Raw genomic sequence first — 14,268 nt, 5'->3', positions numbered from 1 at the left:
GGCCAGTGCCATTGAGGAGAGATCTCCTCTCGCAGGCCGGGGGCTCGATTTGGCACCCACACCCGGAGCTGTGGTCCCTTCACGTGTGGGCACTCAATGGATATCGGTGTAGCCGATTCAGCTGTCTAACTAGAACACTGAAATTGCATGCGCAACGCGCTGCCGACTGTCTTATGGGCAGAATTGTGTAAGACCCACATTTCCCACATTTAGTTCAGGTTCCCCCACCCTGTCTATGTGATGTCATATTCGCGTCTGCTGACGCGACCATATAAGGACGGAGGGAATCCCCTCTTGTCTCTAGACTCTCTCTGTGAGGTCATGTTTTACGTCTGCGGACGCTACAGTATAGGGAATTAAGGTCCCCCTCCCTTAATCCCAGACTCTTTGTGAGTCTATCTGGTGGTTATGCACTGTACACCTGGTTTAGCTTCCAGTGATCGGTGTCTGTATCCCAGCACGCACGGCGTTTTACAAGGGGTTCCCGTAGCGTTTTTACAAAAACGCAGTACGAGAGGACTCTCGTAAGAGAACGTACTCGGTTACTAACGTAACCTCGGTTCTCTCTAGAAGAGGGAACGAGTACTGCGTTCTCTGCCGTGCGTACGGTTCACTCTGGTTCGCTTCGGCGATGAAAATCAAGTGAATCAGCCTTTTCGAGCTCCTTATATAGAGGTTAGCCACACCCGTCTCGGCGGGAAATGGCTAGGAGGGCGCGAAGCGCCCTCATTGGCCTGACGTCACCTCAGGCCTCGCTCGATAGGCTTATGCAGTTGCTGCAGAGCAGCCAATGAGCGAGCAAGCCGTCTCGCCATAGCTGAGCACTGCTGCAACGCGGTTTACATGTATGAAAATTAAGGATAATTTTTTGCTTCAGTATTTCATGAAAAAAGTTTTTTCCCGTAGCGTTTTTACAAAAACGCAGTACTCGTTCCCTCTTCTAGAGAGAACCGAGGTTACGTTAGTAACCGAGTATGTTTCCTCCATGGTGCGTTGGAGTAGGAGGAGTATGGTGGCTTTGTATCCTTGTATTAGGGGTATCCCTACAAGAGGTGTGTGATGCGGCGGGCTGTTCCTTTCCACACACACTCGTCGGGTTTACAACTTAGTTTTGGGCTTCACTCCTGGGTCCCAGGTGATTCTGTCTTTGTTGTGCTCGCCCGATCACACAAGACAGGCACTGGTCACTATGATGGCGTTGGTATAGACATTCCCACAGCATCATCTCGACGCAACGCGAGTTCCCTGTAACTTCGGTTCCCTGAAGAGGGAACGAGACATTGCGTCACCCTGCCATACTTCCAGCGTGCCTGTGATCAACTTGCTTCAACCTATCAAAAGTTGACAACGTTTGGTCTGGGTGCGCTTTAAGCTTCCTGCCATGACGTCACCCGCCTATACGCCATTGGACTGATTTCACAAGTGCTTCACGACGCAATCACGCAGAGCACTCCCACAGCGTAATCTTAACGCAACGTATCGTTCCCTCCCTCAAACTCACACACACATTGACAGTGTTTTTGTTAGACCTACATGTTCTTTGCACAGGTACACTGGAGTCAAGTGTTCTTTAAGAATAAATACTGTTAAGGAAGTTCTTGTAGACTAATTTACACACTCCTGCGTCAAACCAAAAGTGGATTTGAGTTATGCCAGTCACAGAAAGAAAGACATTGCTTTGTATTGTTCTTTTGGATTGCTTCAATAATCCTGTTTTTGAAGCATATTGCATGAAAACCTGCCCTGGTAGTGGGACAGAATGTAACAAAGGCTCAATGTATATGACATCAACTCATAAGGGCTGTGATATTGATAATATCAATAGCTGATTACATGAGTACTTTGTATAAAAGTTTGAGCACTTGGACTCAAAAATGTAGAGAGCTACATATGCTGAAGCAAAAAATGTCACAACCATACCAGGTCTCCCCACTGTCTTTCTCCATCTGAGTGCTTCACAATTCCATGCATCCCCTTTAATACATCACTGCTTATTAGCATCAGACTCACGGCATCCACCAGTCACAACTTCATTAAGTATGTACTAACACAAAGTTGTTTAATAGAGAGAGGCTTGTAAATGCACAAGCAAAAAAAAAAACACAAAAAAAAAACAATGAGAGTATATATGAAGACTTCAGATGCAAAAGCCTCTAAGTGCCATCTGAAATTTCCTTCTAGAATTATCATTTTTATCAAGCTTGTTTGTTTATGTTCAGTTATTTCACTTTAATGGCAATGAAAATTACCTAGTAATTGTCATTAAAGTAAAATTACTGAACTTGAAGAAGAAAATTTCAGATGGCACTTAGAGGCTTTTGCATCTGAAGTCTTCATATCAACAAAGTGATTTATTCAGCTAGTTTTTTTCTTGATGATGGTAGCCTTATACAGATCTAGAGTGAAATTGTGCCTAATACCTCTCTCTTTGCTCCAATGACCGCCGATTCTTGATTTCGTCTCCACTCCATAAAGTTTGATGTTCGTAAACGGTGAACCCATCAGTCCTTATCAGAGCCCGTCCGGCATAACGGAGATTAATTGCTTGGCTCCACTTCATCACCCTGATGTTGGTCCAATGCTCATGAGCCACCGAAAACAAATTAGTGTGCTCACTAGTGCCAAATATGGTGCAATCAGGAGTAGGCATTAATCTATTTCTATTTCCTCTTTTTTCCCTTCTCTTTCCTCTGCCTTCATTTCATTCTCCCTTCTTTTTCAGCAGTTCAGTGACAAAGTGCAAGTCAGTGTTCCCCTATTTTGACTGCAGATGATAACATTTTTTTTTTTTCAGTAGATGTGTAGACACTGTGTACTTCTTCAGAAAGAAAGAAAGAAAGAAAGAAAGAAAGAAAGAATGGGCAAAGCATAACACTTTGTAAATTAATGCAACCAATAAAAATGGTTTCATAAAAAATGGTTTCATTGACCCTTTTAACATCATTTAAACTGTTTGCTTTTTGACAAATGGCACACACACATAATAGCTCTATTTATATCCATTTCGGTTAGTCTGTGTATCGGTTTATTCTGGTAAACTATAAAACTAACCAATAACTTGCTGCGCTGGCATTTGACAGTATGAATTCATCTTTTCTTATCCACTTTCTTTTGCACTTTTTTCCCCCACTAATCCCTCCGTCAGTCTGAGCCTCACGTCCTCTTAACAGCATTGGACTTTTTCCAATAGCTGTTTAAGTCTGGCCTGGCTCTCTTTAAGGCTGTAAAACTGTCCTGTTCTGACTTTGAAAGTGGAAAATTAACTTTCTTATTTTCTTGTGGTATCTGAGAAGATCTACCTATAGCATTGTCTCGTCTTTAGGAATTGCACGCCATGCTAATGTTCTACACTGGGGAATCCAGCCTTTCCTTACAGGACAGAGTTGAATGTTTACTGGTCAATTGGAGTTAAGCTCTTAACTGACAGCAAACTGAACAGCCTACATGGAGAAGGAGGGTGAGAGAATGAGAGAGTGATATGCTATTTTGGCAGCCTGGCTTGGACAAGACCAACTTCAAATAGGTTAATAGCTTTAGGAGGGCAACTGGCCTTGGCCATTTAAGACTTGACTTCAAGTGTATTGAGGAGTAAAATGTCCCTGTTTTCAGAGGACAAGGAATCACAGAGACTGCTACACAGGTCACTGCACAGGTTTACTTAGCCTACACATCGACCTCAGCAGAATGACTTAAAAAAGTGTACAGCTGTGAGGCATTAGGTGTTGAACAACCTCATATTTTTGATAGATATGTAATTAAAGTCAAGTTGACGCTGACTAATTGGTGATTATGTCATTAATAAGAACACAAGAGATGGGAATGCTTTGCAACATGCCACAATTTGCAACCAGAGGAACAAACTTTGGCTGCGTTTACACTTGGCATTACCATGCAATCACCGTGATCCGATCAAGCAGATTGGATCATAAGCCAATCAGGACATGGTGCGTTTACATCTGTCCACATCAAGTGGCTTCTGTATCTGGATAACATATCGGATCTCGCATTCCCAAAAAAAAAAAAAAAAAAAAAAAGGATGGCTCCAGTGCAAAGTCGACCTGAAGTGGTGAGTTTTCTTTTAAAAACAGTTTTCAGTCGGGGTACATTTTACAAATCTCGCAAAATGAGGAGGATGAAGAGGTTGCAAGTGCTAATAATGTGGATAGATGGCGTAATGGAAACGGTACAGAGAAACGTATGGGTCCGAGAACGTTGCTAGCCGTAGTGGGAAAAATGCGCGTTCTTTACAGAAAATGAATGGTTCTGCAACTTTTGGGTGCGAAGGCAAACATTTCAGTATATTTGCGATATAGGGGAGAGCGGGACACAACCTAACGCAGGGCTAGTTGTAACACCCTTGTTTTAAATACTTCCACACATGCTAGATGACGAAACTTAGTGTATTTTCTAGTTGCCATATCAACACTATATAGAGAAAATAAATGTGCCAAAATTCAGAAATCTTTGGAAGATATCACTGACCATTTCTTTAACCATAGCAAAAGTAAATTTCTTATTTTAATTTTTTAAATAATCTCTATTTTTGGTGTTTATTTTAAATTAGACAAATCTGATATTATTTTAATCTCCGATATGTCATTTAACAGTTGATATGGTTCTTTAATGCTTCGTTAACTAGCAGAAGACACTAGCAGGGTTTAAATCCCAGTTGTGCTCGTGGGGTACGTTATAACACTGCGTTACAATGAGCCCCTATTAGAACTATATTCTATTCTATACTTTTATTAATTCTATTGAGAAAACATTAGAAAAAGGTGAATAAAGACTGAGAGTCAATGTTCAGAAATTATTAATTATTATTATGTTTTGAACTATGTTGTATAGCTGTGTTTTCCGGTGTGTTTGTTGTCAAACTCAAATTATTTTATTTTGAATTATTAAAAATTGCCATTATTTTATATGAAAAAGTTAATAATTGTATTTTATTGAGAACATATTTTAGTTTGTCTTGTATATTTGTTTGATTAGATCAGATAGCATTTTAAGCTATCATATGGTCATGTGACAATGTACCCCACCTATGGGGCATGTTGTCACATTTCACTTCCATTCTTTCGGGGTATATCAAGAAAAAAAAGTATACACTGTATTAATAAAACAAAGCCACAAAAATGTACTAGACATGTGGGAAATTAATGTGGGAAAAACTAAATACTTTGAGCAGGTTTACAGAAACGGAGAAAGTCAAAAAGCGTTAGGTTGTGCCCCGCTCATATATTAATAACAGTGGGCGGGGTTTTGTGTGACGTCCACCTGTGAATGCAGACACGATGGCTGGATTGTGTTTACATTACACTGAGATCCGATCACAATGCGTCCTCGGCTACCTCCGAACCTGGACACGCTGATCGGATAACATTCCGATCAGAAGCGCGTTTACACTTGTCTTTTCAATGTGTATGTGGACAACATCCGGATACAGGTTGCATGTCAATGCCAAGTGTAAACGCAGCCTTTGATGTTGGCTTGAGAAGCCTGAACCTCGAGCCAAGACTCAAACTCGGGTCGCCTTGTGCACAGCTTTGGGAGCACTGAGCTTAATGTGCTGAAACACAGGCAAAAAAAAACAAAAAAAAACACCAGCAAATTAAGAAAACATCTTCATCAGTTTGACAACACATGTCCTGCAAATACTCCCAATGGAACCAAATACAGAAATGCACTGCAAAAAGCACAGACCACAACAGAAATGTTTCAAGGGGACCCCAACAAGTGGCGAACCTGTGGCTGGGACATGCTTATTGTTCAATGTCTACTCGTCAGCAGTGTTGTCGATTATTTTAAAAGTTTATTTTAACATCCTGATTGCATCTGCGTTGTGAGTATTTGCAGCACATTTCTGTATGTAGTTGCATTGTATTTGCAGCACGCTTCTGTATTTGGTTGCATAATTTATACAAAGTCAGATCAGTTAGAAAAGATATAGCACACTAGGTCAGAACAGTCTGAAGTTCTTCTGCAAGGCGGCCATGTTGTTAGTGTCAAAATCACACGTCAACAACCGCAGTAAAGATAGTTTGCAGTTTGCATGAAGTGTTTTGTTAACTACTGTGTGCCTAATGATGATGATTGTAAAGTATTTCACTGAAGGCAAGTTGTAGAGAGAACCCAAGTGCAGTTTTTTTACAAACATAACAAGATCAAACATAAAACAAAAGCATGGGGACACAGACACAGACTAGTGATGTTACATTTGACACTGAAGCTTCAAAGCACGTATTGAGTATGCAGCGCAATTTCTCATGAAGCTCCATGCCGGAGCGCGTATTGTTTTCAGAGAAACACATGATCAACGAAAAACAGAGCCTCACTTTCTTTCCAGTCACGCCAATGCTTCACTTTGTGTGTCAGAATGTTTGAACCCAGACCACTACTCTACAGGTTTTTGGAAGTTTTTACTAACATACATATACACACACATATATATATAACTTGACCAAGACACATGGCAAACATGAGGGCTTAAATACACACAAGACACCAGTGAACAATGACACAATAAACCAATGACAACATGACACATCAGACAAGGGAACACATGGAAAGATTTGTAGGAAAATAAAAGTGTTATGGATGGTACAGACAGGAAGAAGTAATAATCTCTAGATTAAGATTAGGACACAGGATTAAATTCAACACTTGCAATAATGGGGAAGCATGAAAATGGTATGTGTGGTGAATGTGATGTTTTAGAAACAGTAGAGCATGTCTTTTTTAAATGTAATAAATATGACGATCAACGAAATAGTTTATTCAATAATATAAAGGATTGATCAGTAAATATCACAGACTTCTTGGGAAAGGGATTGAGAGATTTTCAGATATATGGGGCTATATTAACCTTTTTAAAGAGTACATGATTAGAGTATGGGATATAGCAGGGGTGCCCAATCCTGCTCCTGCCGATCGACTGTCCTGCACAGTTCATCTCCAACCCTAATCAAACACACCTGCTTTTCATTTTCAAGTGATCCTGAAGACCTTAATTGGTGGCTTCAGGTGTGTTTGATTAGGGCTGGAGATGAACTGTGCAGGACAGTCGATCGGCAGGAGCAGGATTGGGCACCCCTGGGATATAGTGTATGGGGATTGTGATGCCTCTGCCCACCTTGACGGTTGAGGAGCTGAACACGCAGTGCCAACAGAAGGTGGGTGAGGCATTACATCCACAAATTAAATGAGAGAAGAGAGAAGGAATGTATATAAAATAAAAGGAATATACAGATGCATCACCCATGTAAGATGTACAGTAGGTGGTGGTAATACTCTTAAGGAGTGAGTGGCCAGTAAGAAGAAGAAGAAGAAGAAGAAGAAGAAGAAGAAGAAGAAGAAGAAGAAGAAGAAGAAGAGGAAGAGGAAGAGGAAGAGGAAGAGGAAGAGGAAGAAGAGGAAGAGGAGAACACATGGCAGGATCACATGACTTGAATAGGGGATCACATGACAGACATGAAACAGGAACATGAAAAATAACCAAATCGTGACAATGATATATGCTTTTTAAAGGAGAACTTGGTAACTTTTTTAACTTAATAAAAATGTCTAGAAATCATTTGGATGGTTAAACAACCTGTTCTGGTGATATTGGTGACTTTCCCCGCTCCCCCCAGCGTTCCCAGGCGGAAAACCAACCTTGCAACTTGGGGACTACCGTCCCGGCAAGATAGAAATTGGAAGTCTCGTGAGAAGCGAGAACTAGAACGAGAACGAGCGCGAAACACAAATTGCTTTACGGCAATTCGACATAAACACCCACGCATGTATGATGTATTACCAGATTACCCACCTCGGTAGACATAGCTCCACATGATACAGTTGGCTTGCTCCGATCAAAACAAACGCACATGAGCAGCGCTAGTGAGGGGGAGGAGGCCGCCGCAAGTGAGTTTTATTACGACCGTGTTGTGAAATATACGCCCACCACAGCTGTAGGGGGAGCTCGTGGGGAAAACATGCGACAACAAAAGGGAAAATCAGCGAAGAAGTGACTAGAGTTCGCTAGAGTTGCAGAGTTCTCCTTTAATGAATGATGGTAAAAAAAAATACATATAATTTTAATGAATTAAATATGTATTCAATTACAGTTAAGGTCTTCGTAATCTTAAGGGTTTTTTTTTTTTTTTTTTTTTTTTGCCCTGCAGTGACTAGTAATTTGCAGCTAATAGGCAAAGCAAGGCAAGTTTATTTATATAGCACATTTCATACACAATGGTAATTCAAAGTGATTTACAGAGAAGAAATTAGAATAATCAAAAGAAATAAGAATAATTAAAACAGTTTAGAATAAAAATAAAATTAAGGGAAGGCCAGTGAGGAGTCCATTCAAATAATCACCTTGCTGGTGATGAAAGCATGCACAAGTCTTTACTGGAAACAAAGCATCTAATTCTTGCAATATTTTTCAGATGATAGTATGCTTATTATCTTTATGAGCACTGTCTCTGTGCTGTGATGCGGTCGGAAACCAGATTGAAAATTGTCAAAGCATCCATTCGAGCTTGAGAATTTGTTCAGCTGATTGAAGACAACTTTGTCAATGATCTTGCCTATAAAAGGAAGATTTGAGATTGGTCTATAGTTGCTTAATATGGTCTTATACAGATTGCTCTATTTCAGGAGGGGCTTGACAACTGCAGTTTTCAGGGAGATTGGAAAACTCCCAGAGAGAAGTGAGGAGTTCACCACTTCTAGGAGATCTGCTTCTAAACAGTTTAACACACTTTTGAAAAAAAGATGCATTAGGTTGGGCACAAGTTGATGTTTTAAGGTGCTATACGGTTTCTTTCAAAATTTTGCCATAAATTTCTTCGAAATCAGACATAGTGACTACTTTCTCAGGTGGTCTGATCTGTCTGACCCCAGCGCAACTCAAGTATGTGCTGATCACCTTTCTGATATGATTGATTTTCTCAGAGAAGAAAGAAGCAAACTCACTGCATTTGCTGTCTGAGAGCAATTCATTGGGGATCTGGCTTGGGGGGTTTGTCAGTCTCTCTACAGTAGCAAAAAGAGTCCGTGTGTTGTTTTAGTGGCTGTTTATAATATTCGAGAAGAAAGTCTGTCTAGCTTTGCCCAGTTCCATATTGAAAGCATGAAGGCTGTCTAAATTGTAGATGTTATAATGGACTACAAGTTTAGTCTTCCGCCACATGCACTCTGCTTTCCTGCATTGTCTTTTCATATTTTGCACTGCTGTTGAGTTTCTCCATGGTACTTTTTGCCTGCCACTCTTCTTCCTGACTTTCACAGGAGCAATATCATAAATTTCAATTTCAACTTTTGAGTTAAAAGAATCAAGGAGAAAATCAACAGAGTCATCAGATATGCTTGGTGTTAAAGATATAGCCTTCATAAATAGCACACTAGTGTTCATTTAAGCATCTCCTTGACAGACACAGATCTCGCTTCAGTGGCAGGAGAGATCAATATATCAAAGAAAATACAGAAATGATCAGACAGTGCTACATTCTTAATAACAATCGATGAAATGTTTAGACCCTTACTGATAAGTAAATCTAGAGTGTTTCCACGATTGTGTGTGGGTCCATGCACATGCTGAGTCAGATCAAAAGTTTTTAAAACCGTTTTGATTTCTTTTGCCATATTGGTTTCTGCATTATCTATGTAAATGTTAGAATCTGCAGCAATGGCAAAACAGTCAAACTCTGAGGTAATTGTTGATAACAGTTCTGTAAAGTCCACAGCAAAGGCTGGAGAGTATTTTGGAGGCCTGTAAATGATAAGTAAAATGCGTGGAGTACCTTTTAACACAATACCCAGATATTTAAAAGACGGGCAGTTCCCAAATGATATTTGTTTACATTGATAGACATCTTTAAAAGAACTTTAATAGACATATTCACGCTTTTTTCTGCAGTAAAGCACATTCCACAAACAATGCATTCTTACTGTCCCTTTACTAGCAATATAACACCAAATATAGAACAGTTATTCACAAGACAAACATGCTAATAATCCACATGAAACTGATTAACGTAAGCTGTAACTGACTGTCATAAAATGTTTAACTTCGTGCTCTGACGTCACTGCCCTTACACGATAGGCTGAGGTGCCTCATGTGATCCAAATTAGCCGTTATGCTTTATCCAATGGTAAGAGATACAGACCCTCTCATCTCCATAATATAAGACCACCTCTGATGGAACTTTCCTGAACCTATTGTTGAAATGAAATTTATTAGAGGCCTGGGAAAAAGCATAAGAAGGGTATAGTAGCAGTAGTGAAATCAATGTTTTTATGAGAGGAACATTTTTACTCTTTTATGCAGATGTTTACAGATACACTGTAAAGAGGTTGCTGTAAATTTTACAGTAACTTACTGGCAGCTGGATGCCAGTAAGTTACTGTAAAATGTTTTACAGTATTATTACTGTATTTTCACTTACAGTATACTGTACCATTTACTGTAATTGGATTTACAGTATTATTACTGTATTTTCACTTTACAGTATACTGTATCATTTACTGTACTTGCATTTACAGTATTATTACTGTATTTTCATTTACAGTATTAGCATTGAGTTTTTTTGGGGTTTTTTTTTTATGTTTACCCCACCCCCCAAAAAATCACAATAACTCACAAACATTTGTCCTTATAATGTTCTTTTTAATCGTTGAACATTTTGTTTTAGAAGTACAAATTACAAATCTTGACCTTTAGGAGCCACTAGCTGAAGAAAAAAAAAAAGGCAACATCTCCAAAGTCCATAGAATTAATCTCCTGGTGACCATTTGTATCTGTAGCATGGCAAAAACGTACACACAATGAAAAGCAAAACAGGCCTTAAAACAATAAATTACAGTCAAAGTCAGTGTTGTGTTGTTACATTTCAGTAATTTTGCCAAAGTTGACAAGCTCTCTGATGAGAAACACTGAGGGTTTCAGGCTGATGCTTTTCTTTGGACCTTTCCAGATTTCCATCTGATCTGTGCCTTTGGTGTTTGGTGCCATCAGGGTTGACTCTCAGAATGAACCTGCAAACACAAGCAGGGAAAAATATATAATTTTTTCAGACAGTTGGCAGTTGAATTTTTTTTTTCAAATTTTCAGTTGGCAGAATTTTCCCTAACCCTCAAACTTGATGCTGCATGTACTTTGGCGTTAATAAAAGCACTACATCTGATTCTGAATCCACCTACAGTAGTGGTGGGGGAAAAATCGATTCTGTTCAGTGTCGCGATATTTTGCGCACGCAATTATATTGATACAGTAGCGCAAAGTATTCCAATAAAGGTTAAGGCTGTGACGGTGGCAGTTTTTTTTACCACTGCGGTGGTAATGGACCAACTACCTGCAGTGGTTGGGGGGTTATTATGAAAATTGAAATAAAAAAATGTAGTTTATTCGAGCAAAAAAGTCTTTATTTGAGCAATTCCGTCAAAGAAGCAACACAAAGCCTGTAAAGCATTCAAATACATATCAGTAAATATTAGAAACTTACATAATAGAAAAGTTAAATCTATAAAAAAAAAAAACCTTTCGTTTAATACTTCCACACAAAGACACGTGATTCCACATGAAGCCATACCGCTCTGTGCTTTGAGAGGGATGACACGAGGAGGAAAGAGACCATCGATCTATTTTCTGATATCTTCATGTTTTCTACTTGTTGTAAAAGGTATGAAAAGTGAATTTAATCTTCCACAAGGGCAAGACATTTAAGCTATGTTTGAAATTGCGCTGCCAAAGAGAGCGAAACTAAAAATCAAATAAACTTGACGCGCCGTACATGTCTAATAACAAGCAAAAACTGTGTTGAAATGAATCTGACGTGCAAGAAAAAATGTAGGCTATCTGTCCTACAACGTTTTTCTACTTTACCACAGTAAAGAATGAGAATGTAATAGGCTGAATAATGTTCACAGATTTAATGTGACATTTGAAGTGAGTTGAGCAGTCTTATTTTTTGTAATGTCTTTGAATAATATGGGGGACATGAATCGCAATATATCGCAGAATCGAATCGCAATACTTGCTGTATCGCAATGTTAGGAAGCGCAATAATATTGAATTGTGGCCCAAATATCGCAATACTATCGAATCATCAAATTTTTGCCAATTTCCACCCCTAACCTACAGGGATGGTATTACCTCATAATCCATTACATTAAAATCATTAAAGCTTCATTCTTTTTCAATACATTCCTGTAGCTTAGATTTCCAGGGAATGGATAATTTAAATTAAACTTAATACAATGTAAGTTGCTTTGGATAAAAGTGACTTCCAAATGCATGCATGTAAATGTAATGTAAAAAAAAAAAAAAAAAATATATATATATATATATATATATTGGTTTACCTGATTCTGCATTCGACAAAATAGACAGCTAATACTGAAGAGTCATCTGTTAGCAGTTGTAACTGGATGATGATTCTGCCCTTCATTGTCAGCATCCATGTTTTTGCTTTGAGAACAGACTCTCCTGAAACAGACAAAGTCACAGCAGCCTTTTAGTGTTATAGTTTACAGAAAAAAACTAAAATACCATAACAGAACTTATTACTAACAACAATAACATGTGGGGTGAAGATGAGGTAAGATATAATGTTGTATGGTGTTTATAGTTTTTAATCAATTAAACAACATTAAAAATATTAGTTAGCAAAACTTTGCTATATTGATAATGGTATATTGCTAACCCTTTCCTCCTCCTTCTCCTCTTCCTCCTCCAACGTCAACCCGTTCTGTGTATTAGTGGAGAGCGTCAGCAGTGATGTACAGTCCGGAGGGAATGGCCGCTGCAAATTCAAAATAAAGAACAGAAAAGAACATGTTTGCCTGCTTAACTAATGCATACTTCAGCTAATTTAGTTGATGTCATCTTACTCACCTGTAGATGTTATCACCATTACGAAGGCAATCACAAAAAAGACTCCAAAATACACCTCCGACATTTCAGACGACATAATTCAGACCACAAACTTGAAAATAAAACAAAAGATGAAATTAACAATGGTGTTGGATAAAGGGTTAGTTTACTCAAAATTGTAAATTCTGTCACCATTTACTCACCCTCAACTTGTTCATAACTTCCATTAAATTATTTAATGTGCTGTATACAAAAGAAGATATTTTAAAGAACATGAGCAACCAAACAGTTACTGGTCCCCATTGACATCCAAAGTATTTTTTTATATTATAGAAGTCCATGCGGACCAGCCACTATATTTACCAACATTATTCAAAATATCTTATTTTATGTTCAGACGAAAGAACTTCATGCAGGTTTAGAACACGTTGTGGGCGAGTAAATGATGACATACATAATTTTCTGTTTAAGGTGTACTACGTTATCCCTTTAACTTAGTTTTACTCAGTATTTACGTTGTACATCTGCCAAAAAGTTGTGAAAGAGGAGACAGAACATACCAAAGTTATTATGCTTCTCTGTTTAATAAGTTTACTTCGGCTAATTTAGGTGAAGTTGACCATAACGCTACATACCAGTTGATGTTATCACAATGAAAAGGCTCCAACACACTACATCGTTGCAGATGGCATTATCCAGATCACAAACCTGAAAATAAATCATATAGGCCTACGTGAAAATATTGTTTAAAACCCGCACTTTAACAAGGGTTTCGTCTATCTCACTTTACCTCAGTATTTCACGTTGAGTTCGCTGTTTGCTCGGTTAACGTTACCGACGACTCCACCCGCCTGATGAGCTAACTTGCGTTAAAGAGGCAGAGGAACACACAACCATTATTTTTTATAGTTTTAACTAAAGAATATTTCGGCTAATATAGGTGAACTTAACTTACTCACCAGTTAATATTATCACCGTGACAGCGACCCGGCCGACAGTAAGGAAAAAAGACAGTAATAAAGGCACCAAAAAACCATTCTGACGACAGTCAGGAAAAAAAGGCACTAAAACCATTCAGACGAAAACAAAACGATACATCATGTTAGTTTGCTGTTAACATAAGTAAAAACATTTGAAAATGTTTGTTTTACATAAAATAGAAATTATATACTAACCTTTTTGGTGAGTTACATGATCTTTTGTCCGTGCATTAACTGCCACTTCACCCCTCAAAAAAAACACTTGAAAAGAAATCCCTCTTGCCATTGGTCAGTTTTTCGCGGGCAAGTTCACTACTGTAAATTGATTTACAGTAGTGAAGAATTACAGTAGTGACCCTATATTTTCCCATAATCCTTTGCTGTTTACAGTAACATACTGTATACATATTTTACAGTATCTTACTGTACATATTACAG

The 14,268-nt window shown here is 38.6% G+C and overlaps 1 long non-coding RNA gene across 1 annotated transcript; it reads right to left on the bottom strand.

Annotated features, from left to right (window-relative positions):
* Positions 1 to 10,881: 10,881 nt before the first annotated feature.
* Positions 10,882 to 13,695, bottom strand: LOC311280829. Its single transcript, XR_014625732.1, has 6 exons — positions 13,641 to 13,695; positions 13,486 to 13,558; positions 12,872 to 12,962; positions 12,681 to 12,779; positions 12,340 to 12,463; positions 10,882 to 11,013 (listed from the first exon to the last, which is right to left on the bottom strand). It is a non-coding gene; the product is annotated as an uncharacterized lncRNA (long non-coding RNA).
* Positions 13,696 to 14,268: the final 573 nt, after the last annotated feature.

Source organism: Rutilus rutilus, assembly GCF_951802725.1.
Source record: "Rutilus rutilus genome assembly, chromosome: 2".
Classification (NCBI taxonomy): Eukaryota; Metazoa; Chordata; class Actinopteri; order Cypriniformes; family Leuciscidae; genus Rutilus; species Rutilus rutilus.
This window is presented reverse-complemented; position numbering and strand designations above follow the sequence as displayed.